This window comes from Macrosteles quadrilineatus, unplaced genomic scaffold, assembly GCF_028750875.1.
Source record: "Macrosteles quadrilineatus isolate MER2022 unplaced genomic scaffold, UCM_ALF_1.0 Scaffold_1__1_contigs__length_201487025, whole genome shotgun sequence".
Lineage (NCBI taxonomy): Eukaryota > Metazoa > Arthropoda > Insecta > Hemiptera > Cicadellidae > Macrosteles > Macrosteles quadrilineatus.
The window spans coordinates 39,048,363-39,074,325 of NW_026542594.1; the positions used below are offsets into that span (position 1 = coordinate 39,048,363).

The 25,963-nt window shown below is 35.4% G+C and overlaps 1 protein-coding gene across 2 annotated transcripts in view; it reads left to right on the top strand.

Annotated features, from left to right (window-relative positions):
• Positions 1-9,877: 9,877 nt before the first annotated feature.
• The window catches only part of LOC128982790 (uncharacterized), a 176,566-nt gene continuing 160,480 nt past the window's right edge, over positions 9,878-25,963 (top strand). For both annotated transcript variants that reach the window (XM_054401793.1, XM_054401795.1), the window contains exon 1: positions 9,878-10,032. The gene's annotated coding sequence lies outside the window, so the exon portion shown is untranslated. The remainder of the gene's footprint in view (positions 10,033-25,963) is intronic.

Here is a 25,963-nt window from a genome sequence, read left to right on the forward strand (position 1 = left end):
CTAGTGATAAGTGATGTTTACGAAGTGACTAACACCATAGATAAAACACACTCTAAGGCCGCGGCTCCACTTGCCGTAGATTGCAGCGCTGCAAATTGTAGCTGGTCAGTTGAAGAAATGGGAAGGCAGCGATCAAACGAAGGTGGCTCCACTAGCGACAGTCTGCAGCGCGCTACATTTTACGGCGCGCCGTAGAATGTAGCGTCGCGCGGGAATGGAACTCGGACCATTTTCACGCTACATTTTGCAGCGAACAGGTGGCTCCACTAGCTGTAGATTGTAGTGCCGCGTCAAAGTGTACGTACAACCGACCAGCATACAGGCACGAGACACACGCTACAATCAGTATCGACTTTTTAGTGTCCTTAGTTTTTGATTTTTGTGGATTGATTTGTAATCAATGGAGCCTGAACTATAGACTGTGAAATTATTATATTAGAAATTTATAACTTATTATATCGGGAGTGTGGGGATCTTGTTTTATAGAGGTTGTGTAGGGGGTTTCTACTTTATACATATTATAAATTAATACAGTAGTGATTGGAGAAGCAAATACGTAAACACATTCAATTTGTTTTTAAATGCAGCAGTCGTAAAATTGTTATGATTAGCCCTATAATGAAAAGTTCCTAATGGTTGTTTTAGATTATTATTAATATGTACAACAAAAACTCAAGAAACTCATTGATATTCAGCGTAGGCCTACTTTGGTTAGACATATTACTTCTGAGGGTAAATGAGTGCAATAAAAAATGGAAATAGAATAGAAATAAAGATAAAATGACCATTAAAGTAAGAGTAGGTAATTCGACACACCCAGGATTGATGAAGCGAGGGTTCACTGTATAAAATTATTAGTTAAAATTCAGTACACTAAAATTGCATTAATGTCACTGAAAGCCGTTCCCCTACTCCAATTGCTTCTCTTAGTTTGGTATTCTTCTTCTTCAAACGTGTTGATACTGTCTGAATACTTTTGTAGTTTAGTATGCAATGTGTAGAACATCCCTTCGGACTTTCTATTGCTTAAAATTGGATGGATCCAACATTTTCGGATGCTGTGATCGGCGTCGTCTTGATAAAAGTACACTGATAACAACAAGACTACGAATGTTAATTTGCGGCATGATCCAGGGTCAAATTTACCTCCGCGCTACACTAAACTGCTAGTGGAGCCACGGTGCATGCGAGGACGCTGCAGATTGTAGTTCGTACTCTGCTGCTAGTGGAGCCACCAACTGTCGCGTGTAGCGCGCTACAATTTGCAGCGCGACGATTTACGGCAAGTGGAGCCCCAGCCTTTCGCTGCAGATTGTAGTTCGTACTCTGCTGCTAGTGGAGCCACCAACTGTCGCGTGTAGCGCGCTACAATTTGCAGCGCGACGATTTACGGCAAGTGGAGCCCCAGCCTAAGGCTGCGGCTCCACTTGCCGTAAATTGTCGCGCTGCAAATTGTAGCGCGCTACACGCGACAGTTGGTGGCTCCACTAGCAGCAGAGTACGAACTACAATCTGCAGCGTCCTCAGATGCATCGTGGCTCCACTAGCAGTAAGTGTAGCGCGGAGGTAAACGTGGCCCTGGATCATGCCTCAAATTAACATTCGTAGTGTTGTTATCAGTGTACTTTATCAAGACGACGCCGATCACAGCAGGAAAATGGTGGATCCATCCAATATTAAGCAACGTAAAGTCCGAAGGGATGTTACACACAGCATACTGAAAGTATTCAGACAAGTTTTTTTGAATATTATCGAATGTCCCAAAACTCGTTTGATTACTTAATAGAATCAGTATCAACACGTTTTCAGAAGGATACCAAACTAAGAGAAGCAATTGGAGTATAGGAAAGGTTTTCCCAGTGACATTAAGGTAATTTTAGTGTACTGAATTTTAACTAATTAATTGTATTCAACCTCAGAAGTAATATTTCTAAGTAACCAATGTAAGGTGAATATCAATATGAGTTTCGTGAGTTTTTTTATTATAGGGATAATTATAACAATTGTACGACTGTTGCACTTAAAAACAAATTGAATGTTTTCACGTATTTGTTTCTCCAATCATACTACTGTTTTACTTTATAATATAAAGTAGGAAACCCCTACACAACCTCTATAAAACAAGATTCCCACACTCCCGATGTAATAATTTAATAAATTTCTAATATAAAAACTTCACAGTCCAGTTCAGGCTCCATTGATTACAAATCAATCCACAAAAATAAAAATAAAACTAAAGACACTAAAAAGTGTATTGTCCATGTATGCCTGTCGGCTGTACGTACACTGACTTGGCGCGGCACTACAATCTACAACTAGTGGAGCCACCTGTTGGCTGCAAAATGTAGCGCGAAAATGGTCCGAGTTCCATTCCCGCGCGACGCTACATTCTACGGCGCGCTGTAAAATGTAGCGCGCTGCAGACTGTCGCTAGTGGAGCCAATGGTGGAGCCACCTTCGTTTGATCGCTGCATTCCCATTTCCTCAACTGACGAGCTACAATTTGCAGCGCGGCAATGGGTCGCCGGAATGGTCGCCCCCGGAAACATCACCCCCCAGGCTAAACGTGACGTCACGAAACCAGACAACCAGCTGGTATAAAATCTATGTCCGCGACCGGAATCATACCCCCCCAACAGCTTTTCCACAGAAGAAAATTGCAGACCCTGTAGTGGAATATCAATCAGTAGATTTAGATGTGTATGAACTTCTAAGACAACTATATTTAGTTGTCTTAGAAGTCGGACTTAGTTGAAGTTCTAAGACAAAACTATATTTAGTTGTCTTAGAAGTTCATACATTTTTACATTTTTAAAGTCAATCTTTGCTCGTATTGTTATACGAGCAAAGATTGACTTTAAAAATGATTCTTTTAGACTTAATTCATAAAAAAAAAACTACCAACGATACGGTAATGCGTAAAGTATACATTTTTTCTGTTGCATTAAAAAGTAGTTATACTTATCAACATCAGTAAACTTACCTTACACCCTATGGTAATTGTTAAGCAACACAATTGTTAAAAATAGAATAATTGCTAAATGTACAGTATTAAAAATGAATCGCATTGCTTTAGGTTTGGCCCCGATTTAATTAATAATTTGAAAATTAGAAACATATTACTAAATAAGAATAAACATAATAATATCTTTTAGGGGTTTAATCCCTTAAATTTAACGAAATAATTAATTGTTAGTAATTACAAATATGTAAATGATACTATTCTAAAGGTTATGCCAAAAAGTACCTTAATTCAGAAACAGCCTAGGCTAGATTCATATCACTGGAATAGAGAAATATAATCAAAGTATAATAAAAATATCAGAATAACTTTAAATCGAGAAGATTGCTTGCAATCAGTGTTGAAATACCAATAAATTAGTTTTGTTATAAGATGTATATGTTTAGAAAACCTTTTTGCTACTGAAGTTTGCAAAATTATGTTTCATAATTACTAAGGGGAATATATACGTGAGTTCAAATTTTTAATATGTAATCAAAATTTGAAGTGTTGAGCTTTAAACTTGTATTACATTGCTTAAACGATAGTAACATTCGTATATACTCCAATTAATGTATCACAAAGTGCCAATTATAATTAAAAATACCCCCTCCGGCCACCACAGCAAACCTGCAAACTAAGCGAATAACCATTTGCCTGATTGGATTTATGCTAAAATGTCTCTGTAAATATCACATTTATTCCCTATTTAAATAACATTAGTTCAATATATATCAATATCAATTGATATGGGGACGCCACCTAGGTGCGTATTTTAACCCAAATATGAGTGTAGAATGGTGTGAGATGATCTGTGTAGCTTTTTTACTGACTGTATCAGCTGATTCATTAGCCAGGATCATTTATTTTAAGCCCAATGATCAGGAACAGCTGGGTCCAGTTTTGAACCATCAAGGTTTAACGAGTACTTAGGTTTGCTGCAACAGGGAGGGTAAAAAGGTGTTTTTTTTTTTTTTTTTTTTTTTTTTTTTTGTAAAATGATAGTAGTTTAGGATGAAATGAATGCATTTTCCAAATTTGATTAAAATATGTATATAAACAAGCAAACAGTTTACTTATTCTAAGTATAACATGGAAATTTTAAATTTACAGATTTTTGGAATTTTCTAGGCGCATAATTAACGCTTCAATATACTAAATTATTTGTTTTTTTAAGCTCTACAAAATGGTGTATAGAGAAATTGCTAAATTTTAAATTTTTAGTGTCAAAAATGGGGAAAACCAATTTTTACCCCATAAAACCCCCCATAAACCCCCGTTCCCTTGGTTCGATCATGCTGGTTCGCGAACTCGTTCGAATCAACGTAGGTTTACACGCTTGTACCAAATTAAATCAAATTTATGAATTTGAACGGATGGTGTTTTTGGCATCTAGGGACCTCAAAACGAAAAAGTAAATCGGTCCCGGGTCCAGGTCTTACCATGAGTACTACGGTAATAAAGCGCAAGCTCAGGTCAGGTACCTACTCCCGAGAAACCTACCCTTTACATAATAGGGGCAGCCCAGGCCGAGTCAGGGGCAGCGCAGGCCGAAAGTCCGTTTCCCGAAATAAATACGCACAATGGGTACTAAATCGTCTATTAGGCCTATACATTTTAATTATGGAAAGAAAATACAAAAATATAACTGAATAAAAATTCAATATTCTACAAAGTGTCAAGGAATTTATACAGTACAAACTTCATTTACAATATAATTTAAAACAATAAAATATATAAAAATCTAAATCAAGAGCACAAAAAGAAGAAAAAAGCATAAAGAAAAAATAGGGAAGCTTTTTTTGTATTACGCCCTTTAAATTTGTGTGTTTCGTTTCGTATTCTTATTTTAATTTCTTTTTGTAAATCCACAATTTGCTACTGTAGTACCTTTACCTATTTGGTAGTGTTTGGACGCCTTCTTATATGGGAAAAGGTTGAAAAATATTTTGACAATATTTCAAATTATCAAATCAAATACGGTACTTTGTCATTTTAACTACGTAAAAGATAATGTAACTTTAAACTTATTAATGTAACTGTAAAGATAATGTAAACACCCTGTATATGTGACCGTGAGCGCGGTACTCGGGCAACAACGCTGCGAGTTTGATGAGATTTGTTACAAACGTGTACGCCTAAGTTTATTAGAACGAGTTCGTGAACCAGCATAATCGGACTATGGGAACGGGTGTGTCTGAATTGCGAACACCTCCAAAATGCTGGAGACTGAACATAAGTCGCCAAGATTGCGCACAAATATTCGAAATCGGGGAAAATGAATGAGTCACTGTTTCTTGTAATTTATGGAAGATTTAATACAATTGTTTTAAATGTAATGTTTTAAGACTTGACTTGGCATGTACAAAAACGCAAAGAGTGGAAAAGTAAACGGATAAGCAAGAATTCATATGGGTGGGTTTCATCGATTTCCACTAGAGTGTGCAATTAATTGTGATATATTATATTTTTAAACGTGACAGAGTTTTTTCATTTCAGGATTCTAAATCAACCACTTTCGCTATTTTCGTGATTTTTGTGTTGAAATAAATATAATTTTCAAAGGAAGGGAATGTCAATGCCATTATTTCATTTTTTTAAGTTTAATTTTTTTAGTCTAGCAGCCGACGCTAATAATTTTAAGTCATTTCAGTGCTGTTAGCGAATTTCCCATATAGGGAATAGCTATTACCGTAGGTCTCATGGTAAGACCTAGACCCGGGACCGATTTACTTTTTCGTTTTGAGGTCCCCAGAGGCCAAAAACACCATCCGTTCAAATTCATATATATATATATATATATATATATTTATATATGTGTCCGTTAGCGCGATAACTCGAGCAAAATTGATCAGATTTTGATGAAATTTGGTACAAACGTGTAAACCTACATTTATTCGAACGAGTTCGCGAACCAGCATAATCGGACCATGGGATCAGGGGTTTATGGGGGGTTTTATGGGGTAAAAATGGGTTTTTCTAATTTTTGACTCTAAAAACTTAAAATTTCTAAATTTCTCTCGAGACCATTTTGAAGAGCTTAAAAAAACAAATAATTTAGTATATTGAAGTGTTTTTGAATGTACATTGACTACGGAGAAAATTTAAAAAATTGTAAATTTAAAATTCCCATGTTATTCTTATGGAGAATAAATAAACTGTTCTAGTTTGCTTGTTTATGGATATATTTTAATCAAATTTGGCAATTTGGTTTATTTCATACTAAGCTATCAATATTTCAATTGAAAAAACACATCTCAACATCTTCCCCATAGCAGCAAACCTAACTACTCACTAAAATTAATGTTATTTAAATAGGAAATAAATCTGAAAATTTATAGGGAATATTTTAGTAGAAATCAAGCCGGGTAAATGGAAATTCGCTTAGTATGCAGGTTTGCTGCGACGGGGGTATTTTAACTAACAGCTGGTTTCAAACTGTCATTGACGTTTTTATGTTACAAGTAGTTACTTAAATATTGATCGTCGGTGTTTGCCCGCATACTGTTTCAATTTTAAATGATGTTTTCTCCTACCGTAATGGATCCTCGTATTTAGGAAATCTGTAGATTTGAACTATACGTCTCTAATACTTCTACCCTTGGGTAAAATAAAGATTTGTCTGAAATCAAATCTGTGTAAGTAGGCCTATAAGTTTATGCCATGAAAGTTATGTCATTTTTGTAGAATGTGTGTAGTCTATATCGATATACCAAAATTTTGAGGGTTATAAAAATGTGAAACGTTGTAGCAGGTCTCTAGAAAACACCGGGGAAAATCCCCTGCCATATTTTGAGCTGATTTTATTGTTAGTGCAACTTCAGAGTATACTTTTTACAAATTACATTAACATTTTCAAAATCTGTTTAAAACTCTATGAGGCGTTCTGTTCACAAATTAACCCCTTCCAAATTAATTAAGTACATAGGCTAGATAACAGTGATAATTATGAATTATGTTAATGTACGAATTATGGTAAAAAGTTGAAACTGACTTTAGTAAATAACTAACTAAACTTTTCCTTAACTATGTTAAACAAACGTATTTGACTCAGGTATTCTTGGGAGGGATAACTGAAGTGGGGAAGTCTCAGCTATTTTAAATAAAATTACTTCCCGCTATAAATACAGTTGTACTCTACGAATTAAAAGTCTGCAAATTACAGACGAATTCCATAAATCAATACTCTGAGAATAGTGGATACAATACTTAGGATTATGTTCTCTTGCAAACTTTTAAGTTATACGTATTAATATTCTGTGAACTACAGGTAGATTTAAATGTGTAACTTTCAAAACAATGGGTGACCGTTCATGGAATAACTGTACTACTTCAATGTCAATTTAGTTATTTAAAATCAGCAGTGTGAAATCATGAAATAAAGTGAATGTGACACTGTTGCTTGCTTCTCTGTCAACGCAAACGTAAACAGTGTGAACTTTTCCCTGTTTATTGGCGAAGAAACTAACCAATATTTACTTTCTAAATTCTTTTTACGGGAAAGAGTCCTTCACCAATATCAAATCAGGAATATTCTCAATGCATTTATTTTACCATAAAATCCAGAAAATTATTTAAATGTATATCATATACAGCATTTATTGCTCAATGTTTACAATATAAGAATTAGGAAATGTGAAAATATGTTTGTCAAGTGTGTTTTGTTGAGGGTTCACTATTATGTTGAGTGGTTGAAGCATGCTCATATTAATACGAGTTGATTCCTTACTTAATTTGTACTATTACTATAAACATTTTATTTCATTTCCACGTGTTTCAAATACATTTTATACGTTGACGGAAAAAACTATATGTAATTTATACATCATTTAATGTATAAAATTAAGGGGAAATGTCTATAGAGAAAGCACAATATCAAAGTGTTAATTTGTATTTATCTTAATATCCACAACATTTGCGTAATAATACCAAATCCTTCCCATTCTTTCGAGTTCAGTCGAGCGGTGGTAATATGGGACAGTCTCTACCCTTGTGAACAATAGCTGGCTCGAGTCACGAGCCCAAACCCTACAGCAGGTATACCGGGGGTGATCATGGCAGGGGGGGACCTTTCCGGGGTGTGCATTTTGAAAACGATCGGGGTTAGCGTATAAGGTTAACATCAATTGTAATTAGAAAATCTGGTAATTGTATATGATAAGTGAATATAATTATCTAATTAATACGCAAACTCAAAAATAACTCGTCATATCGACGAGTTATTTTTGTGGGCATGCTGCAACTGAAATTGAGTGTCCGCGGCCGGAAACATCACCCCCCGGTCTCTGACGTCATTATGACGTAGGGGGGTGATGTTTCCGGGGGCGACCTTTCCGCGTCCCCCGCGGCAATCTACGGCAAGTGGAGCCGCGGCCTAACACTTAAGTTAAAGTTATTCGCATTCGCACGTCAAAATGCTCCACAGCACAGCCCGTTCCCGTTCCAGCTCCAGTATTCTGTTAGGCACAGTTCCAGTATTACAAAATAATGCAACGGGAACTTTCAGAACGTTCAGTTACTTTAAGAAGCCTTGAAACGTTCAAGAACAATCGATGGAGCCAGAAAGAAAGGTATTAAAAGTTAAATACCCCCGCCGCAGCAAACCTGCAGACTAAGCGAATTTCAGCTTGTCTGATTACATTTTTACTAAAATAGGCCTATTTCCATAAATAAGACATATTTTTCCCCTATTTAAATAACATTAGATTTAACGAGTGCTTAAGGTTTGCTGCTACGGGGAAGGTAAAGGTTTTTTACCATACGTCAATAGTACAGTATAGGATGAAATAAATCAATTTGCCAAATTTTATCAATATAGGCCTACTAGCTGCTGTACCCGTGCTTCGCAACGGAGAGGACACTGAAGCAAAAAATTTGATCTTTAAGCCTGTTGTATAAAATAGTTACACATTCCCCTTTGGTTTCAGGAACATAACTCAATTGAAACTCTTAATTTGAACAAAAATATCTTTCTTTAAGGCTAGGCTAACTTAGTGCGAATTATATGAGGCGCTGATGCGTGTTTGGAAATAAGGTACCCATACAATTTAATTTTCAAATGATAAGCTTACTTAAAACATTTATTTCGTTGAAAAACGTACATATAAAGTAAATAAGGAAAAATGGTAATTATTGAGCGGAGCGAGCGAAGCTCTTATACATCGACTTTTATGCATTTCGTATGGAACCCGGAAAAATTTTGAAAAATAATAGCTGTAAACTAGCGTTTTTATGCAATCTAGACATATTAATTTTTAAAACATAAATTGATTTTTAATTGAGTTTTTATTATATTTAACCTCTTAGATTAAGGTGTTTAAACATGAATTTGAATTTGTTACCGTTTTACAGAAGAATATTAAAAATGTAACAGAACTCAACTTTGGTATTATATTTGAAAAAGGTCGCTTTATCACAGCGGAAGTTTAATGGATACTAATCAATGTACAACTCTCGTAAAAATTGGTTTAAGTCTTCTTTTATTATGTTACAAATATTCATGACAACATTAATTAAAATCATAAAACCAACATTTCGCACTAAGAATGGTGTAATGATGATAATTACCATACAACCCTACTTGCGACAGTGCCACTTCGAAGGCCTCGATCTGAAGTTTAAAGGTCGCCGTGTATTATACACAATGCCTAGTCAAAGAGTTTAAAATCATATTGCTACTACTATATTTATTTCACACATTGCCTACAAGTATCAGTCAATGTTATCATGCCTACATTACTCTACCGGTAACATAATTATATTCGTTCATAGCCCTCCTCCCCCCCCCCTTGTGGGAGGATCCATCCCTCCTCCCCCCATCGCGGCGTGTCGGCCGGCGCTCAGTTTCAAGTTCCAATGTCAGTTCGGCTCCAGAACTGGTTTCGGTTTCGGTGTCCTCATCGCTCACCCCGAGCAGTTTTTGTACTTCTACACTTTGGATCCTCACCTTCTTGTGGTTTTCTCTAAGTGTATGAATTATGAAAACTCTTTATTCGCCTTACCAAAGACCATTTTGGATTACCTTTTAGCAGGTTAGTAGGCCTATATTGAGTTATTTTTTTTACAAAAAATCCTATATAACATTTCTATATTTATTTTTTTCTTCACCGTTCCTTAGATGTCGGCATAATATTGTGTATGGCATTTTACTATTTACGTTCCGTCGGTATAACATTATGAGGAATCTTTGATCATTTCAAGGTACTGAAACATCACAGAATCAATGGTTAATAGTATTCTATTCATTAAATTTGTTTATATGTTTCATACATAAACATTTTTAAATTTTAAAGACTACCGACTTTTACTTGGTATAAATTATATATACTGTTTCAGTTTGTATTATTTTTACAAAACAGTCTTGTAATGTATGTATATGTGTTAAGTTAATTTTATTTGTTTATGGCAAGAATACAAAAAAAATACCGGTATGGATCATAAACATAAACAAATGACGTTTTTGGCCCGAAAGTAAACAAAACCACTATACGAATAGCATTAATTGACAAATGGTTTTGTTTACTTTCGGGCCAAAAACTTCATTTAATTGATCCATACAGAGTCTTTTCTAGTATTCGTGGTCTATGGTAATACCTAAACAAATATGTAAATGAAATAATCCCAATTCTAGAAATGTGCTGACATTACCATAAAACAATATGTTCATTATAAAGAAAAGTAATACTAAAATAAGTTGTGTAATTTGTATTAAGAGTCGTTGGAGCCTAGCCCAGCCAGCTAGATCGACTTAGGCGCTGTCACACGGTCAACTAGAGAACTACACGCGGCGGTGGCGCTTTCTCTTAGCCGTCTAGAGAACTACGTAGACGCGCGGCGATTGCGCTAAACGCAGAATGGTTGTCGAGCGGAACCTGTGGGAAGGGAAACTGATGGTAGTGACTCACACATTCTTGGTACAGCAACAGTACAACCTTTGTAACTGAACTGCTGCTGTGTTGCTGTGTTCCTCTCTCAACTCTCACTTATGTTTAGGTGTTCCAGCTGCAGTCAAACAAAATTTAGTACGATGCAAAAGTATTGTTAACCATCTTTTTTTGATTTTTTCGAACGTAAACTAACAAAAACTTGTTATTGTTTTGTCAACTAGTCAACTATTTCAATTTTTAACAACCAAAACTGTACAACCAAAGAATATATCAACTTCAAATTGAAGTCATAACCTAAAAAATTCAACGCGGTTTTTAATGTACCTATTAACTGTATAAACAGCTATTTAATTGAGTTCTTTCTTTTGTGCTCTGGTTTTTGTTATTAAAAATCTTTAGTATTTATGTATTGTAGCGAAAAGTAACGTTCAAAGAGCGAGTGAAAAAGGGTCTAACAATATTCTCGGCCTTATTTAAAGTGCTCGATAAATCTCATACTTCAAACATAAAATGGTCTCAAATATTATCATTGACTATATATACCTACTGTAGGTATATACAGTCAATGATATTATGTAATAATGGCTCACTTATACTGTCTGACGAACAGCTAACTTTTGTATTTACATTTTATTAGTCATCATATTTGCGTAAATAATACAATACAAGATACAAATAATTATGATGTGGGCCTATTATGTAAATCAATCAATACATAGCAAAAAGTTTTCAAAATAATATATTTTCCCATTTAGTCTTACAGAAACATGACATACAGTAAGGGCTACCCTATTTCAGCTCTACAGCTTAAAACATTATTTTTCGAACTGTTGGTTAAATAATTTGTATATTTGAAAAACATTGTTTGGCCTTTTATGTTTATTATAAGCATATTAATATACACTGTGATATTTTGTAATAAATTAAAATGAAATATAGATCGTTACACTATTATTTACAGGAAACATAATATTTAAAATTACTGTCAAATAATTAACAACTATACACAAAAGGGCTACATAAATAAATGAAGCTTACACGTAAGTGTAAACTTACTTGCATTAACCAAATTAACATTTGGATTACTGTACAAGAGTATTTAAACCACTTATATTGTATGTTGGTAATCCGGAGGCTATACATGTTGGAAAATGAAATCTATAATTATGTAAAATAGTTCAAGTGACCAAAATTGTGGAATGAGAAATATGAAACGCTCTTAAAACTTCATCAATAATCATGGGGTGATTTTCAGACGCTCAACAAACAACAAGTCAAGTATTAAATAAAGTATAAAAATTGAAAAACATCTGTATAAAACTCCTATTCATACAGATATACAAAGTTTTACAAAACAAATAACTCATTATTACAAAATAAAAAATCACAAATAAGGGTACAATAGGCCTACTGTCAAATGGTTCATTTGGAGTTATTTACAAAATACTACGGACAATCTTAAACAACAAGTCAAGTATTAAATAAAGTATACAAATTCGAAAATATCTGTATAAAACCCCTATTCATACAGATATACAAAGTTTTACAAAACAAATAACTCATTATTACAAAATAAAAAATCACAAATAAGGGTACAATAGGCCTACTGTCAAATGGTTCATTTGGAGTTATTTACAAAATACTACTGACTCTACAGGCATGGCAGTGGTTTTGCGAGCTCTTTCTTTTCCTCCCTTGACTTTTGCGCTTCCAAAATATACAAAGGCTCTCTTAGGGGCATACTCCTACGTTTTCTTGGGTCCACTAATTCGGGTAAAAGGCAGTTCATGTAGAAATCTGTCAACTTAGATTCCATTTCAACTCGCCAGAAGTCATCATCCCGGTTAATTATGAATCTTTTCATACCTACAGGTGTCCATAACACAAATACGCAGAAATCTCTTTTCGTAATATGTAATTGTCCTTGCACTTGGTAATGGTATTTGTGCTTTGGTTTTACCACTAAACTTTTGGAATGCTTGTCCATTACAAACATTTTACCTACTTCCCCTACTTTTTTACTAATTACATCATCGGGTGATAGGTCCTTTCCTGCATAAGGGCACTTAATTTCAACAATGCCATCATCACCTATAAGGCCATCAGGCGTTGCCCCTAAAAAGGGAAGATTTTCATCTACGAAAAACCCGCAAGGATCTACGGGCTTTCCCAATTCAAGCGATAGTTCCCTCCTGGCTTCCTGTTCCATATCTCTGCCATACCTAGTGGCTGGGCAGTCTTTGGGGAAATTGTATAAAATCTCAGACACAACAGGGGCAGAGTTTGAGTACACTTTCCTGTTGCACACCTTTCCAAAGATGGACGCTGTAAGACGGATTCTCCGCTCTTCTCGCCACAGCTCACTGTTACACTGATCCCTCGTGTTTTCTTCTAGTCTACGTCGACCTTCTTCAGGTAACTGGAGGCTTTTCATATGATCTGCAACCTTTCGTTCATACACATCTGCATCTAAGTCGGGCTTTTTACACAGGGGTCCATAATGTTCATCTTTGTTATCACGCGTGTTTGTGATTAAAGAACGCCGAGCTTTAGGTTTTTGAGCTCTCCTTAATCTTGCCAAAAGAACGCATCTTCTAGCTCGTTCCTCAGATTGTTTGCTAAACTTTCCCGGGCTTTTCTTAAACATGGTTTTGTATAGGCTATAGTAGGAGCGTCCTGAGTTGTGACGTACCACTGCTGCAGCACATCTAGCTTGGTAAGAACCTTTCAAGCAAAAGTTTACCCTTTTCCCTCCTACAGATCGGGCTACCGCAGCATTATAGTGTTCTACAACATTGCTGTCAATATCTTGAATAAGATGCCTGCTCTGATCGGCAAGCGCATCAACGGCAGCCATTACTTTCTGGTATAGTCCACACTGCCTCATAACAGGAACGTGATTTATTTCATCAGGAACAGTCTTTTTACAAAAGTAATTGAGTTCACTACAACGACGGTGTTCACCAAAAACATGGCTAGGCCCATTGATTATGTCTTCTCTCAACTGTTTAGCCTTTTCTTCTATAGTGTAGATTCCTTTCTTCCTGTATGCAATAGCTTTGGTAACAGCAGTTCTTAATCTCATGACTGATGAATTGATGGTTTTTCTTTGTTTGCAATGGGTCGCTTTGTCGGTGTTTTGATCTCTGTCAGTTGTTGTAGCTATTTCCTTTATCTTATTGCAAAAGTTGCGCAGCAAATGATTCCTACATTCGATCTTTTCGACTTGCATGTTGTCATAAGGTCGCACTTCCAAAATCCGTTGGTAAACGCTGCTGTCTCCGTCCGCTACTATTTTTTTATACTTGACGCCATGCATATCAACACTACAAAGGAAGCCCTCCACAATTGCTGCCGCCTCCATACTACTAGAACTTTTGTCCCAATTTTTGAAACAGGCATGAGGCGGTGGGTCCATAGGTTTCCCAGTGTACCGAGCACACATACAACAGTACTTATTCTTTACACCAAAGTAAAGAACCTTTCTCGTGTGATACCCCACAATGGCTCCCTGGAATGGAAAATTGAAAATAGTTACTATGGCTATAAATTAAAATATTCACAAATTACAGCAGTTTTTGGTATTATTTATCCCATTACTAACAACCACTTTTACTAAGGAGGTGTCGCATCACTGATTAATGTTTGAAATATATTATAATGACAAATCGTTTTGTAGTACTAACTGTATTATTTTATTCCTATTTTATTTCCACGGTAATTCTTTTACGCTGAATGTGCAGGGTATTTTTTAGCACAACCCAAATAACTGCCGTACAAAACTTATTTATTATTATTTTGTATCCCTGTATTCTTTACTTGCCGATACAAATTGACAATCAGTTAATTTGAATTTTTTACCCAATATTTTAAATTTTCCCCGGTTTTTTTTCTCCCAGAATTCTAACCCCCGTTCAGACATAGAAATTAGTGAGATTAATTCATTTTCTTATATCAGTTTTGATTGAATAAAAAAAATTGTATTACTAAGTACCCTATCTTAATTTATTTGTAACCTCAACTAAGTAAACTGGTCTGGTTTCGCTGTTTGATTTTCATATTCTAGTTTCGGGTTTCGACTTTTGTGGCCCACTTTTATAAGCACGCTACGGCGGTTATTTCAGGTTGAGTTATCATAAATATATTTGTATTACTTTCCTGGTTTCGTCCAAAAGAACGTCACTTATGGAGACAAAATAAACCTAGTGCATGGTAATAAATCACTCCGGACACAGACCCATCGATGTATAATCACACCCAGATACAGGTGGTGACAGATGATGCGCGAGGTCAACGGCATGACCATGACCTTGGCCTACTTTGAGGGGATTTGGCGGTCAAAAGTATGACTCATCTGGTATCGTTCAATTCATAACGAAACGAAGAACGTCCGACAAACATATTTATGACTACCCAACCTAACATAAGCGCCGCAGTGCGCTGTAAGGGTAACCTCCGAATAATACCAAGGTACCGCAAAAATAGTGTATTTTAGTCAATAACAGGATAAATCAAGATTATGTAGTTTTGTATGAAATTGTGAAAACCTTGTTGTAGTTGGAATACAGTTTTCCTGCACCTCGCTCGCGCCTGCGTTGGGTTTCTAGTGTTTTGTAAGTGAAATATATATAAATGGAGCATTTATTCAGAAGGTTATAAGTTATTGAGCTTTGCATTCCTTTCCACTAATGCCACTTTTAATCAAGTTATGGATATCATCAAACTGTTGTTTGTTCACTCAAAAATATTTTCTAAAAGACCACTCTGGCAGTTCAGTAGTTAAAACATAATCTCCATGGCTTAATCTTTTTTTCGTGTAATCACGTTTTCAAAAACATTTTTTACAGTTTTTCGGATAGCTAATAGAGTCAAACTAAATTATTAAACCCACAATCAGAATGAGTCAAGGTCCTAAGAATCTTCATCTACTCGCGATAGAAGGATCAAAGCTAGGAAACCTCTGTCCCGCCTCGCTTCAATGTGCGGTGACACGAAAAAGTCCTCGCTCCCACCTGCACCTACCCTGCACCTCGCCTGCTCCTCGCCTCGCTCCAATGTGCGGCGGGCCTTTACGAGTTTTTTTTAATTTTTATAATAAGGCACACCATAGTACGGTAGTCGCAGCTAGCCTGGGGGCGCGGACCCTTGAGTGTGTACTAACCGTGCTGAGAATAACGGCTCGCTCACCCCCACAGTCTCGCTGAACAACCCCAGAGAGCCGTGTGGGCCATATGTTTTTGGAAATGAGCAATAAACACTCCCCTCTACACCCCCCGCCCTAACGCGGTCGCGCGCCCAGACTATAGCTGCGACTACTGTAATTCAGGTCAACTTAGGTCCTTTGGAAATTTTGGCTAAAACATTAGATGCAGCATAACTAAACACTCTATGTATTATTTAAAGCATAAATGCAATTATATGGCTTCTTACCACTCCGGATAAGCTGTTGTAGTTGGTGCGATATGACCGCTTGGCCCAGCTTCCGTCAGCAACAACTGTGATGAATGGAACACCTTCCTTGTCCACGTCTCCGCGCTGCCTAGCCAGAGCTGCCTCTTCAGCCCCTGCTAACTTCATCTCTACCATCGCTGTCTCCTCCCAACCCCGTGACACTGTCGAGTGATATTGTTCGTATGTCTTTACACTCATACAACGTATCTCCATACCAGACATCAGCTGTTGCAAACTGGTGAATCCTCCTCCAATATTCATCACCGACGCCACGGCAGCTGTGTTTACATCCATATAGTCTTCTTTTTCTGGTTCACTCCATAATGTGTACTTAAAGCCGCACATATTGCAGACGAAAACAAACCCCGACTTTAACCCCCTAATTACTTCTTGCGAATACACCATGTTGCGTAGAGTACAACCATACTGTTCCCCGTGACATCCCATTTGAACAATATTTTTAAAAAAATAATCAATGTCTACAATACGCCTCCCAGACAAAGGTTCGACAGAATTTTCACCAGGAGAGCTATCACTTTCAATGACAAGATCATTGGGAACTGGGGTATCTACTTGACCTTGACCATTATTTTCAATGGCAAGCATACTATCAGAAGCTGAAGGAGGTGTGGAATTTTCACTTAAATTAGTAACATTGTACAATTGATTGTCTTGATCACTGCCTCTACTTTTAGATAATTTACCGATTCCGGTTTTAGCTAAATCGAAGCTTTTTAGCACTCGCCACTCCTCAAACCGTTGTCCGTTTCGACATTTCAGTCTACGAGTTTTGTTCCGTTTATTCCCCATGACTACCACACTAAACACTGTTAACACAATAAGCAACTAAAATCATACCTTTAGTTCTGTTAGTTGAAAAAAAATTAAAGGGCAATTAAAAACAAGTTTTAAAATCCGTATAACATTTTAACTATACAATAATTCACTTCACTTGTGCTAAAACCAAAACAGATGCACGATGAAAAATGTTTGCACAGTTTACGTTTGTCACTACTGACACAGATGCGTATTACATTGCAAACTCTCCGCTGCTTTATTTTGGTTTTTTGAATCGTTCTATACTGAGAGATTGAGACAGAAACACCTGTAACACGTGCAGTTCAAGGTCAGGATCAAACGATTAGGCCCGCTGTCTCGCGGAAAAAGCTGGAACTAGCTGCGTACTTCCAGTTGCCGTGAGACGGGTAGCAACCAACGTAACAATGTGTCATTAAAACGCTCACTACCATCTTACCTTTACTCCTAAAGCTTTGAAAATTTAGCAGAGTGCTAACAACTAAATTCTTAAGTACACTATGAAAAAAAAACTTTGAAAAAAGAAAAGGTTTTTAAAATTTTTAATTATTGTTTTATTATTTATTTTTTGGTCATCAAACGATTACAAAACATCAAACTACATTTCTAATCTCATGGTGTACAAGATATTTAAATTACGATCATTTTGGTACCTGAAACAATATTTTAGGATGGTAAATAACTCTTCAGCGACCGTTACAAATTAACATTACTCTTATGGCGGCCGAATTCAAGATGGCCGCCAGCCTCCAAGGACTCTTAAGTGCAATTCTACTATACACTACTAATGCATTATAGTGCAGTATGCACTCGTCGATGTTATTATTATACTGCACAATGTGCTTAATCTAGCGACGGTATCTCATTTATTAGCTAATGTGAAGCTACGAAACTACTAGACATACAACTTTAGAGAATTTCCTATGTATAGGCATAGATAAAAGGGGTATATACATATAGAGTATGTCTACTCCTTTTATCTATGGTATAGGGAATAAGCTATTACCGCAGGTCTCATGGTAAGACCTAGACCCGGACCGTTTTACTTTTTTCGTTTTAAGGTCTTCAGATGCCAAAAACACTTTCCATTCAGATTCATGTAGATATATATTAATCAAATTTTGCAATTTTATTTAGGGTATTTCATACTAAGCTATCAACATTTCAACAAAAAAAAAAACATACCTCAATACCTTCCCTGTAGCAGCAAACCTAAGTACTTATTAAAATTAATGTTATTTAAATCTATCATACTAATAAGAAGTTTGTGGGTGTGTTTGTATGTTTTAAGTTCAATCATTAGGGCCTAACTACTGGTCGGATTAGGTTGAAATTCGGTATGATGATAGCTCACATTTAATTAGACATATTATATTCTCAAAAATCCTTTCGGGGTCTGCCCCAGTGTGCCTCTGGAATTTTCCATGTTAATCTTGTATTCAAAGAATTAAAGCATTTTGTCAGTTGTTTTAACTACACAAGTTGGTTCTATGATATTCAATAGCACTAAAAAAGTTATAAGATTTACCAACAGGGTTCTGCACTATTATTTTTTGCATTTATGATAACAGCTAATTTGAACCAAGCAGCAACAAAAAGCTGTGAGAACTTTATCTTTTTCTATTGTTTAGAGCGCGGGACTCCGGTTCCTGGGGTACCGGGTTCAAATCCCGCCAAATCACCAATGGATTTTATCTAAGTGATAATGTCGTAACCCCTAGGTCTAGCCTGTAGTAATGTGAAAAACAATTCCTGGCCCGTGCCTAGTGTCCCAGGACAAAAAAAATGTTTAGGTGCAGTAGTAGAACATTATGGCTATGGTAGATGTGCTATACTTTAACTATGCCGTAAATTAAAAGAAGCGAATTTTCTTAAGCCGCGTCCTCTTCCATTGCAAACGCAAAGCACGAGTATAACTGCAATAAGCATTTTATACTTATACGCCAACCCCGTACGAAGGACGGGTACTCTGCTAGTACAGTACTATTATATACAAATCTAATGGTGTCTGTCTGTATGTGTATTGCTAATAGGCGCAAAAACTACTGAACTCGATAACTGGATTGGAGCGATTGATTACATTATTTTTGAGCTGACTCTTTTGAGTAATCGGAAATTATGACTGTTATTCGTTTTGAAATACCGCTTGAAATACTATGCAATTGCTCGAATTCGAGCAGTAGGTGCACTAGTTATATATAAATAGTGTACACGTTGCTCGAAATCGAGCAATTGCAAAGAAGTAAAGTAGTTATTTAAAAACAAATAAAAGTCATAATAATTTCCGATTAGTTTAAAAGAGTCAACTCATAGATTACGTAGGTACCTAACAGTTCCATATAATCAACATTTCTTGTAAATATTTTATCAATTTTCAAAAGCTGATCTGGTTTTTTAAATGTTTCCCACTTATATCCGTATTAGGTTGTCCGTGTTGATCTTAGTCAATGATAATGTAGTCTGCATTGTACTACCCATTGTCGCCAGTACCGGTACGTTTACAAATTACAGTCAATTTTTTATAGCGATAACATTTTGTTTACATGACTAAGAACTACCTGATTTTCTGCATAACCTCTCTATCGAAATTTTATTAGCATCAATTGGCATTCATTTGGCTAGTTCCTGTTATATCGTAAATTATACCTGAAAAAATGAAGAATTGAAAGGCCTAATGTCGTTCAGATAGTTTTTGTTTCCTTAAATGTGAATCCTCAAGTTTTATTAAGGTTTCTTGGATGTAGTCACATTCTTTTAAAATCACTTGACTTTTATGAAAACATATATTTAATGATTAATTTCCTTGCCGTACCAGTTTAATTCAGTTAGAGAGGTTTCCTTTGCCAATCATCATTAAGTTAAGTCCATGTTTGCTACAAAATAGTAGCACTTCGGCTAACATCCTTATTTATTGTTTGTGGAAATATTCATATTGTAGCTGTAAGTGTTCTTCATTATATAGGTTGGTAACGATAGTATTTTTTTAAAACTCTATTTATTTCTTCTACTTGGTGGCGTTCTATGACTTTGCTATGTTTCCATGGTTAACAAATCGGTTCTTTCAATGATTTCTCAAGAAATACAGTACTATGTCTATTTTCCATATTTGTTAAAATATATCAAATTGTCCAGGCTTTCTCTATTTTAGCGAATTTCCCTTTATTAATTATCTATATAGGATACGCTAAGCCGATTCCTGTAAACATAACTCCTCCCTCATTTTTGGACCGGTGTCAACAAAATGGCCCTGATCTGTAGTTTTGCAAAGTATTTTTCATTTTTTGAAATCCTTATTAGTTTGGGCAGGATATTCCATCAAAGATGGGTTTTCTCCCATAAGATTACCATGGTGGAATCTAAATATTTAATTGGAAACTTTGTCTGCGCTAATTTGAGAGAACGGCTGGGCGTAGAAACTTGGTAGAGGTGTCCAAAGAAAGATCTTGGTCTGTAGATGAGTTATCAAAAGAAAAACGAAGTAAATTCGCTTAGGGCTTTTCCTCAGAAGCCTTTAAAGATCCCTCCACATATTTGTTTACATTTTGGTCATGTGGATAATACTTTTTATAAAGCAGCTGTTAATTTTAAAATTGTATTTTAAACAACACATATTTATTGACAGTTACTGAATTGTCCAAAAGAAGTATTTGCAATGATATTTTCTGATTTAAAAATTGATTTTCTTTATCATGTCCAACGAGCACATAATATATTTATGTTATGTGCTCGTTGATCATGTCATGTGTTGCAATATAAAGTTCCATTACGAAATCAGTAGAAAATCCTTTTGTCACAATAACTCTTACAATTATTTCTTATTGAACTATCTTATATCTATTTTACGGGTTGGTGTCTGCCTTTTCCACAACTTTTCATTATATTTTAGCATATTATTCTAGACAGATCATCATAGGTTCATGAGCTTATTGCCATACATGCTTTCAATGCAATCATTTCAATCTTCGATTGTGTAATACAATACATAATAATACAAGTGCAGAAGGGCACGGTGCCTATTTGGTTTTCTCCCATAAGATTACCATGGTGGAATCTAAATATTTAATTGGAAACTTTGTCTGCGCTAATTTGAGAGAACGGCTGGGCGTAGAAACAGCTGAAAATAACACTACACTTCGACTGTAAAACAAATTTCACAAAGACTATTTACCATTTAAGGCATTCCTGTCATGACATAAAGGTCGTGTTCCTTTTGAACTAGATATCCTCATCCTTTCTAAGATACGTTTATTAACAGCAATGCATGTAAACGTCACTATTTACGTAACAGTTAACAGTATTTGCTTTTTGGAAATGCAGCATTGCTTTGTCATTTGCATTATTTGTTGCCAATGAAGCCGCATGACTATATGAACGACGTCCCTCATTTCAGGAACAATTTAAAGCCAGCTTCACTACAAGTATATTCCACTAAACCTAACATGCCGAAGATATTATATTGAACACTTTATATGTAATTGAAAAAGCTGAAACAATTGACATCCGTATGTCATGGAATCGAAGTTATGCCAAACAAATATTATGGCTAAATTTAGAGGGTTATTCATTTGGCACAGAAGTACGGTATGATGACTGACGTGACGAAGGAAAAATAAAACTTACACAGCTTTAGGGTGGGCCTCCGTTTGAAGTAATGACGTGCCTTCTCAATAAACAGATATTTTTCAAAAGAAAAATACAGATGCATAACCCTAATGAAATCGCAGAAGTGTGTACGACAAAAGATCCAACGATACCATTTTAATACTATTAAAAGATTCTTCTAAAAGCATTCTTTATATTATATATTCACCAAAAAGAAGATAAACCAGTTAACATAGGAACAATAACTCCTATGACGGACGGTATAAGAAATATATGTATTATTCATTGAATGATCAACCATATTTTGTAACTAGCGCAATAGTCATTATTGTTTCTACACCTATTTATTACCTATTTAGAATTGTCGTAAGCCTTTAAAGCAACCGTCGATTTCGACGGGTTTCCACTAGTTATATAGGATATGCTAAACCGATTCTTGTAAACATAACTCTTCCCTCTTTTTTGGACCGATTTTAATTATTAAAGTGATTGACACTTTCACTTTAATAATTAAAATTCTATATATATAATACGCTAAGCCGATTTTTGTGAACAGAACTCCTCCCTCATTTTTGGACCAATTTTGATGATTAAAGTGTCAAAAAAATGGCCCTGATCTGTAGTTTTGCAAAGTGTTTTTTTATTTTTTGAAATCTTTATTGGTTTTGGCAGGATCTTCCATCAAATTTGAGTTTTCTCCCATAAGATTAACATGAAGGAATCTAAATATATAATTGGAAACTTTGTCTACACTAATTTGAGAGAACGGCTGGGCGTAGAAACTTGGTAGAGGTGTCCAAAGAAAGGTCTTGATCTGTAGATGAGTTATCAAAAGAAAAACAACGTAAATTCCCATAGGGCTCTGCCCCAGAAGCCTTTAAAGTTCCCTTCCCAGATTTGTTTACATTTTGGCCATGTGGATAATACCATATACTTTTTAATGAAACAGCTGTTAATTTTTAAATTGTATTTTAAACTACACACGTATATTGGGAGTTACTGAATTGTCCAAAAGAATTATTTGCAACTAGGAGAAACCCGTCGAAATCGACGGTTACTTTCGAGGCTTGCACTAATTCACCTAGCTGCGATAAATTGAGTGAAATTATACATATTTCGAGCATTTAGCATTAGTAGTAGCCTAAGGTCACTCCTATCACACCACCTGTCAGGGCAGATGGCGTGAATTAATTGAGTTTAAAGCCCATCAGGCGGAAAAGGCCACCAATAAACTCATTCGTTTTACACTTTAGCAGACGCTCACTCTAGATACGTACGTTCGCACATGTTTTCCTTATTAATTGTAATAGTATGTAAGTTATTGTCATCCCTCATGTTTTATACAAATAAACAATAAACAAAACAAGGAAGCTATCCTACACTACAAGTGTAGAATAGCTTCCTTTTTTTAAAACACAAACCTATGACCTTGAAAACCATATGATCACCCTCATACACCCCCCCCCCAATTACACATCACCTATGACGTCACAAAGTGACGTAGCACCGGAAGCAACCATTTCCGCCTGATGGGCTTTAAACTCAATTAATTCACCCCATCTGCCCTGACAGGTGGTGTGATAGGAGTGACCTTAGGCTACTACTAGCATTGTTTTTTGTTTATAGAGTAATAAGTGTAAAAACAATAATAATATTAATTGCGATAGTTAAAATATGGTTGATCATTCAATGAATAAAATATTTCCCATGTCGCACGTCATCGGAGTTATTATTAGTATGTTATCTGGTATCTCTTCCTTTGGAAGAACCTTTAAATAGTATTAAAATCGTATTGGTGGATCTTTTGTAGTTAAACACTTCCGTGATTTCATCAGTGCAATGCAGATTAATCCATGCAAAAAATATACAAAATATCTGTTTGTTGGGAAGACACGTTCTAACTTCAAAGGGAGTTATATCCGTTACACTGTAAGTGTGATTTTTCCTTAGTCATGTCGTGTCAGTTCATATCGAACTTCTGTGCCAATAAATAACCCTCTAGCATAGTTTTGAGAAATTGGTTGTGGGGTTACTGTCAAAGCTAGAAATCATTGACATGGGGGATGTCAGTTAGTTGTCTCAGCCTTATCAATTACATAAAGTTGTCAATATATATCGCTACGGAATGTTAGGTGTAGTGGAATATACTTGTAGTGAAGTTGGCTTTTATTCTTGAACTGGGGCCTCCTCGTTTATATGGTCGTGTGGCTTCATTGGCAACAAATAATGTAAATAACATAGCAATGTGACATTTCCAAAAAGCGAAAATACTGTAAATTGGCTGTTACGTATATATTGACGTTTACATGTTGTTAATCAACGTATCTTATGAAGGATGATGTAATCTAGTTTAAAAGGAATATGATCATTCTGTCATGTCAGTAGCTGCTTAAATAGTATTTACTCATTGTGCTATTTTTTACAGCAAAAATGTCGTGTTATTTTCAATAATGTTACGAACCCAGTGGGCCACGGTCCGTAATATAGGCCACTGCAAATAATTTGTCAAGATAGGTACCTACCATTTTAGGCAAGGTTTCTGTGTTTGGATGTTGTTAGACACGGTAAAAGCACAATAAACTTCCTTCTGCAGATGAATTATCTGTTGGAGAAATATGAACCGAATTTGAATTATAAATGTCACAAAGCGAGTTTGAGCATTTTGTAACTATATGGGTAAGTCACAGAGATTTTTTTTTGCTGCTGATCAGTGGACTTTAAAAATATATTTGTTATAGATAAATACCCCCGCTGCAGCAAACCTGCCGACTAAGCGAATTTCCATTTGTCTGAATTGATTTTCAGTTAAATATATTTTAATAACATTAGGTTTAACGAGTACCTAGGTTTGCTGCTACAAGGAAACTAATAAAGTGTGTTTTTGAGTAAAATATTGATTGCTTAGTACAAAATAAATAAATTTGCCAAATTTGATAAAAAAATATCCATAAACAAGCAAACTACAACATTTGACAATATTCTCCATAAGAATAACATGGTAATTTTAAATTTACAATTTTTTTAATTTTTTCGGTAACTAATAATCGAACAGAAATACTTTTATATACAAAATTATTTGTTTTTTAAGCTCTTTAAAAATGTCTTAAGAGGAATTGGGAAATTTTGTGTTTTGAGGGTCAAAAGTGAGAAAAACCAATTTTTACCCCATAAAACCCCCCGTAAAGCCCCGTTCCCATTGTCCGATCGTGCTGGTTCGCGAACTCATTCAAGTTTATCCCACTTTACACTTTTAAACCAAATTTCATCAAAATCGGACAAAAATTACTCAAGTTATCGCTTTCACGGACGTATATATATATATATATATATAAATCTATATATATATATATACATATATAAAAATTTGAACGAATGGTGTTTTTGGCCTCTGGGGACATCAAAATGAAAAAGTAAATCGGTCTCGGGTCTAGGTCTTACCGTGCCACCTACGGTAATAGCTACTTCCCTATAGGGAAATTCGCTAAAAATGAAATATAAACAAAAGTGGTGAAAAAGGCAGACACCGACCCGTGAAATAGATATAAGATAGTTCAATATGAAATAACCGTAAGAGAGACTGTGATAAAAGGATTTTCCACTGATATCGTAATGGTACGTTGTAGTGCAAAACATGACATGATACAGAAGATCAATTTTAAAATAAAAAAATAACATTGCAAATACTTCTTTTGGACAATTCAGTAACTCCCAATAAATGTGTGTTGTTTAAATTACAATATTAAAAAATTAACAGCTGTTTCATTAATAATTTATTTTTGTAAAAAAATACAACCGACTTCAAATAACGCTCTAAAAAGAATGAAATAATTTCAATAAAGTAAACTTTTGTATTAGGCAAGCTCACGTATTTTAAGTCGGCGCGACTCTATGATGATTTTTGATACAAAATTGAAAGAGGGTGTCCATATTGCCGGTGACTATCTATAACTAAAGTTGTTAATCTGCGTGTCTTTTTCATAGTTATGCGTTAAGTGTTATTTTATTACCGTAATCAGAGATCGGCATTATAGTGGTATTAACGAGTATCTTTAAAAAGATTATAACGCATTTAATGTTTCTAACTTGGAAAAGTAACGTTTTAATACTAAACTAGCTTCTTTCCCTATCAAACCTTTCCATATCAAACTAAATTATTTTCCTATTCATATAGAACATTTGTGTGTGTTATTTTCATAATGCATTTATT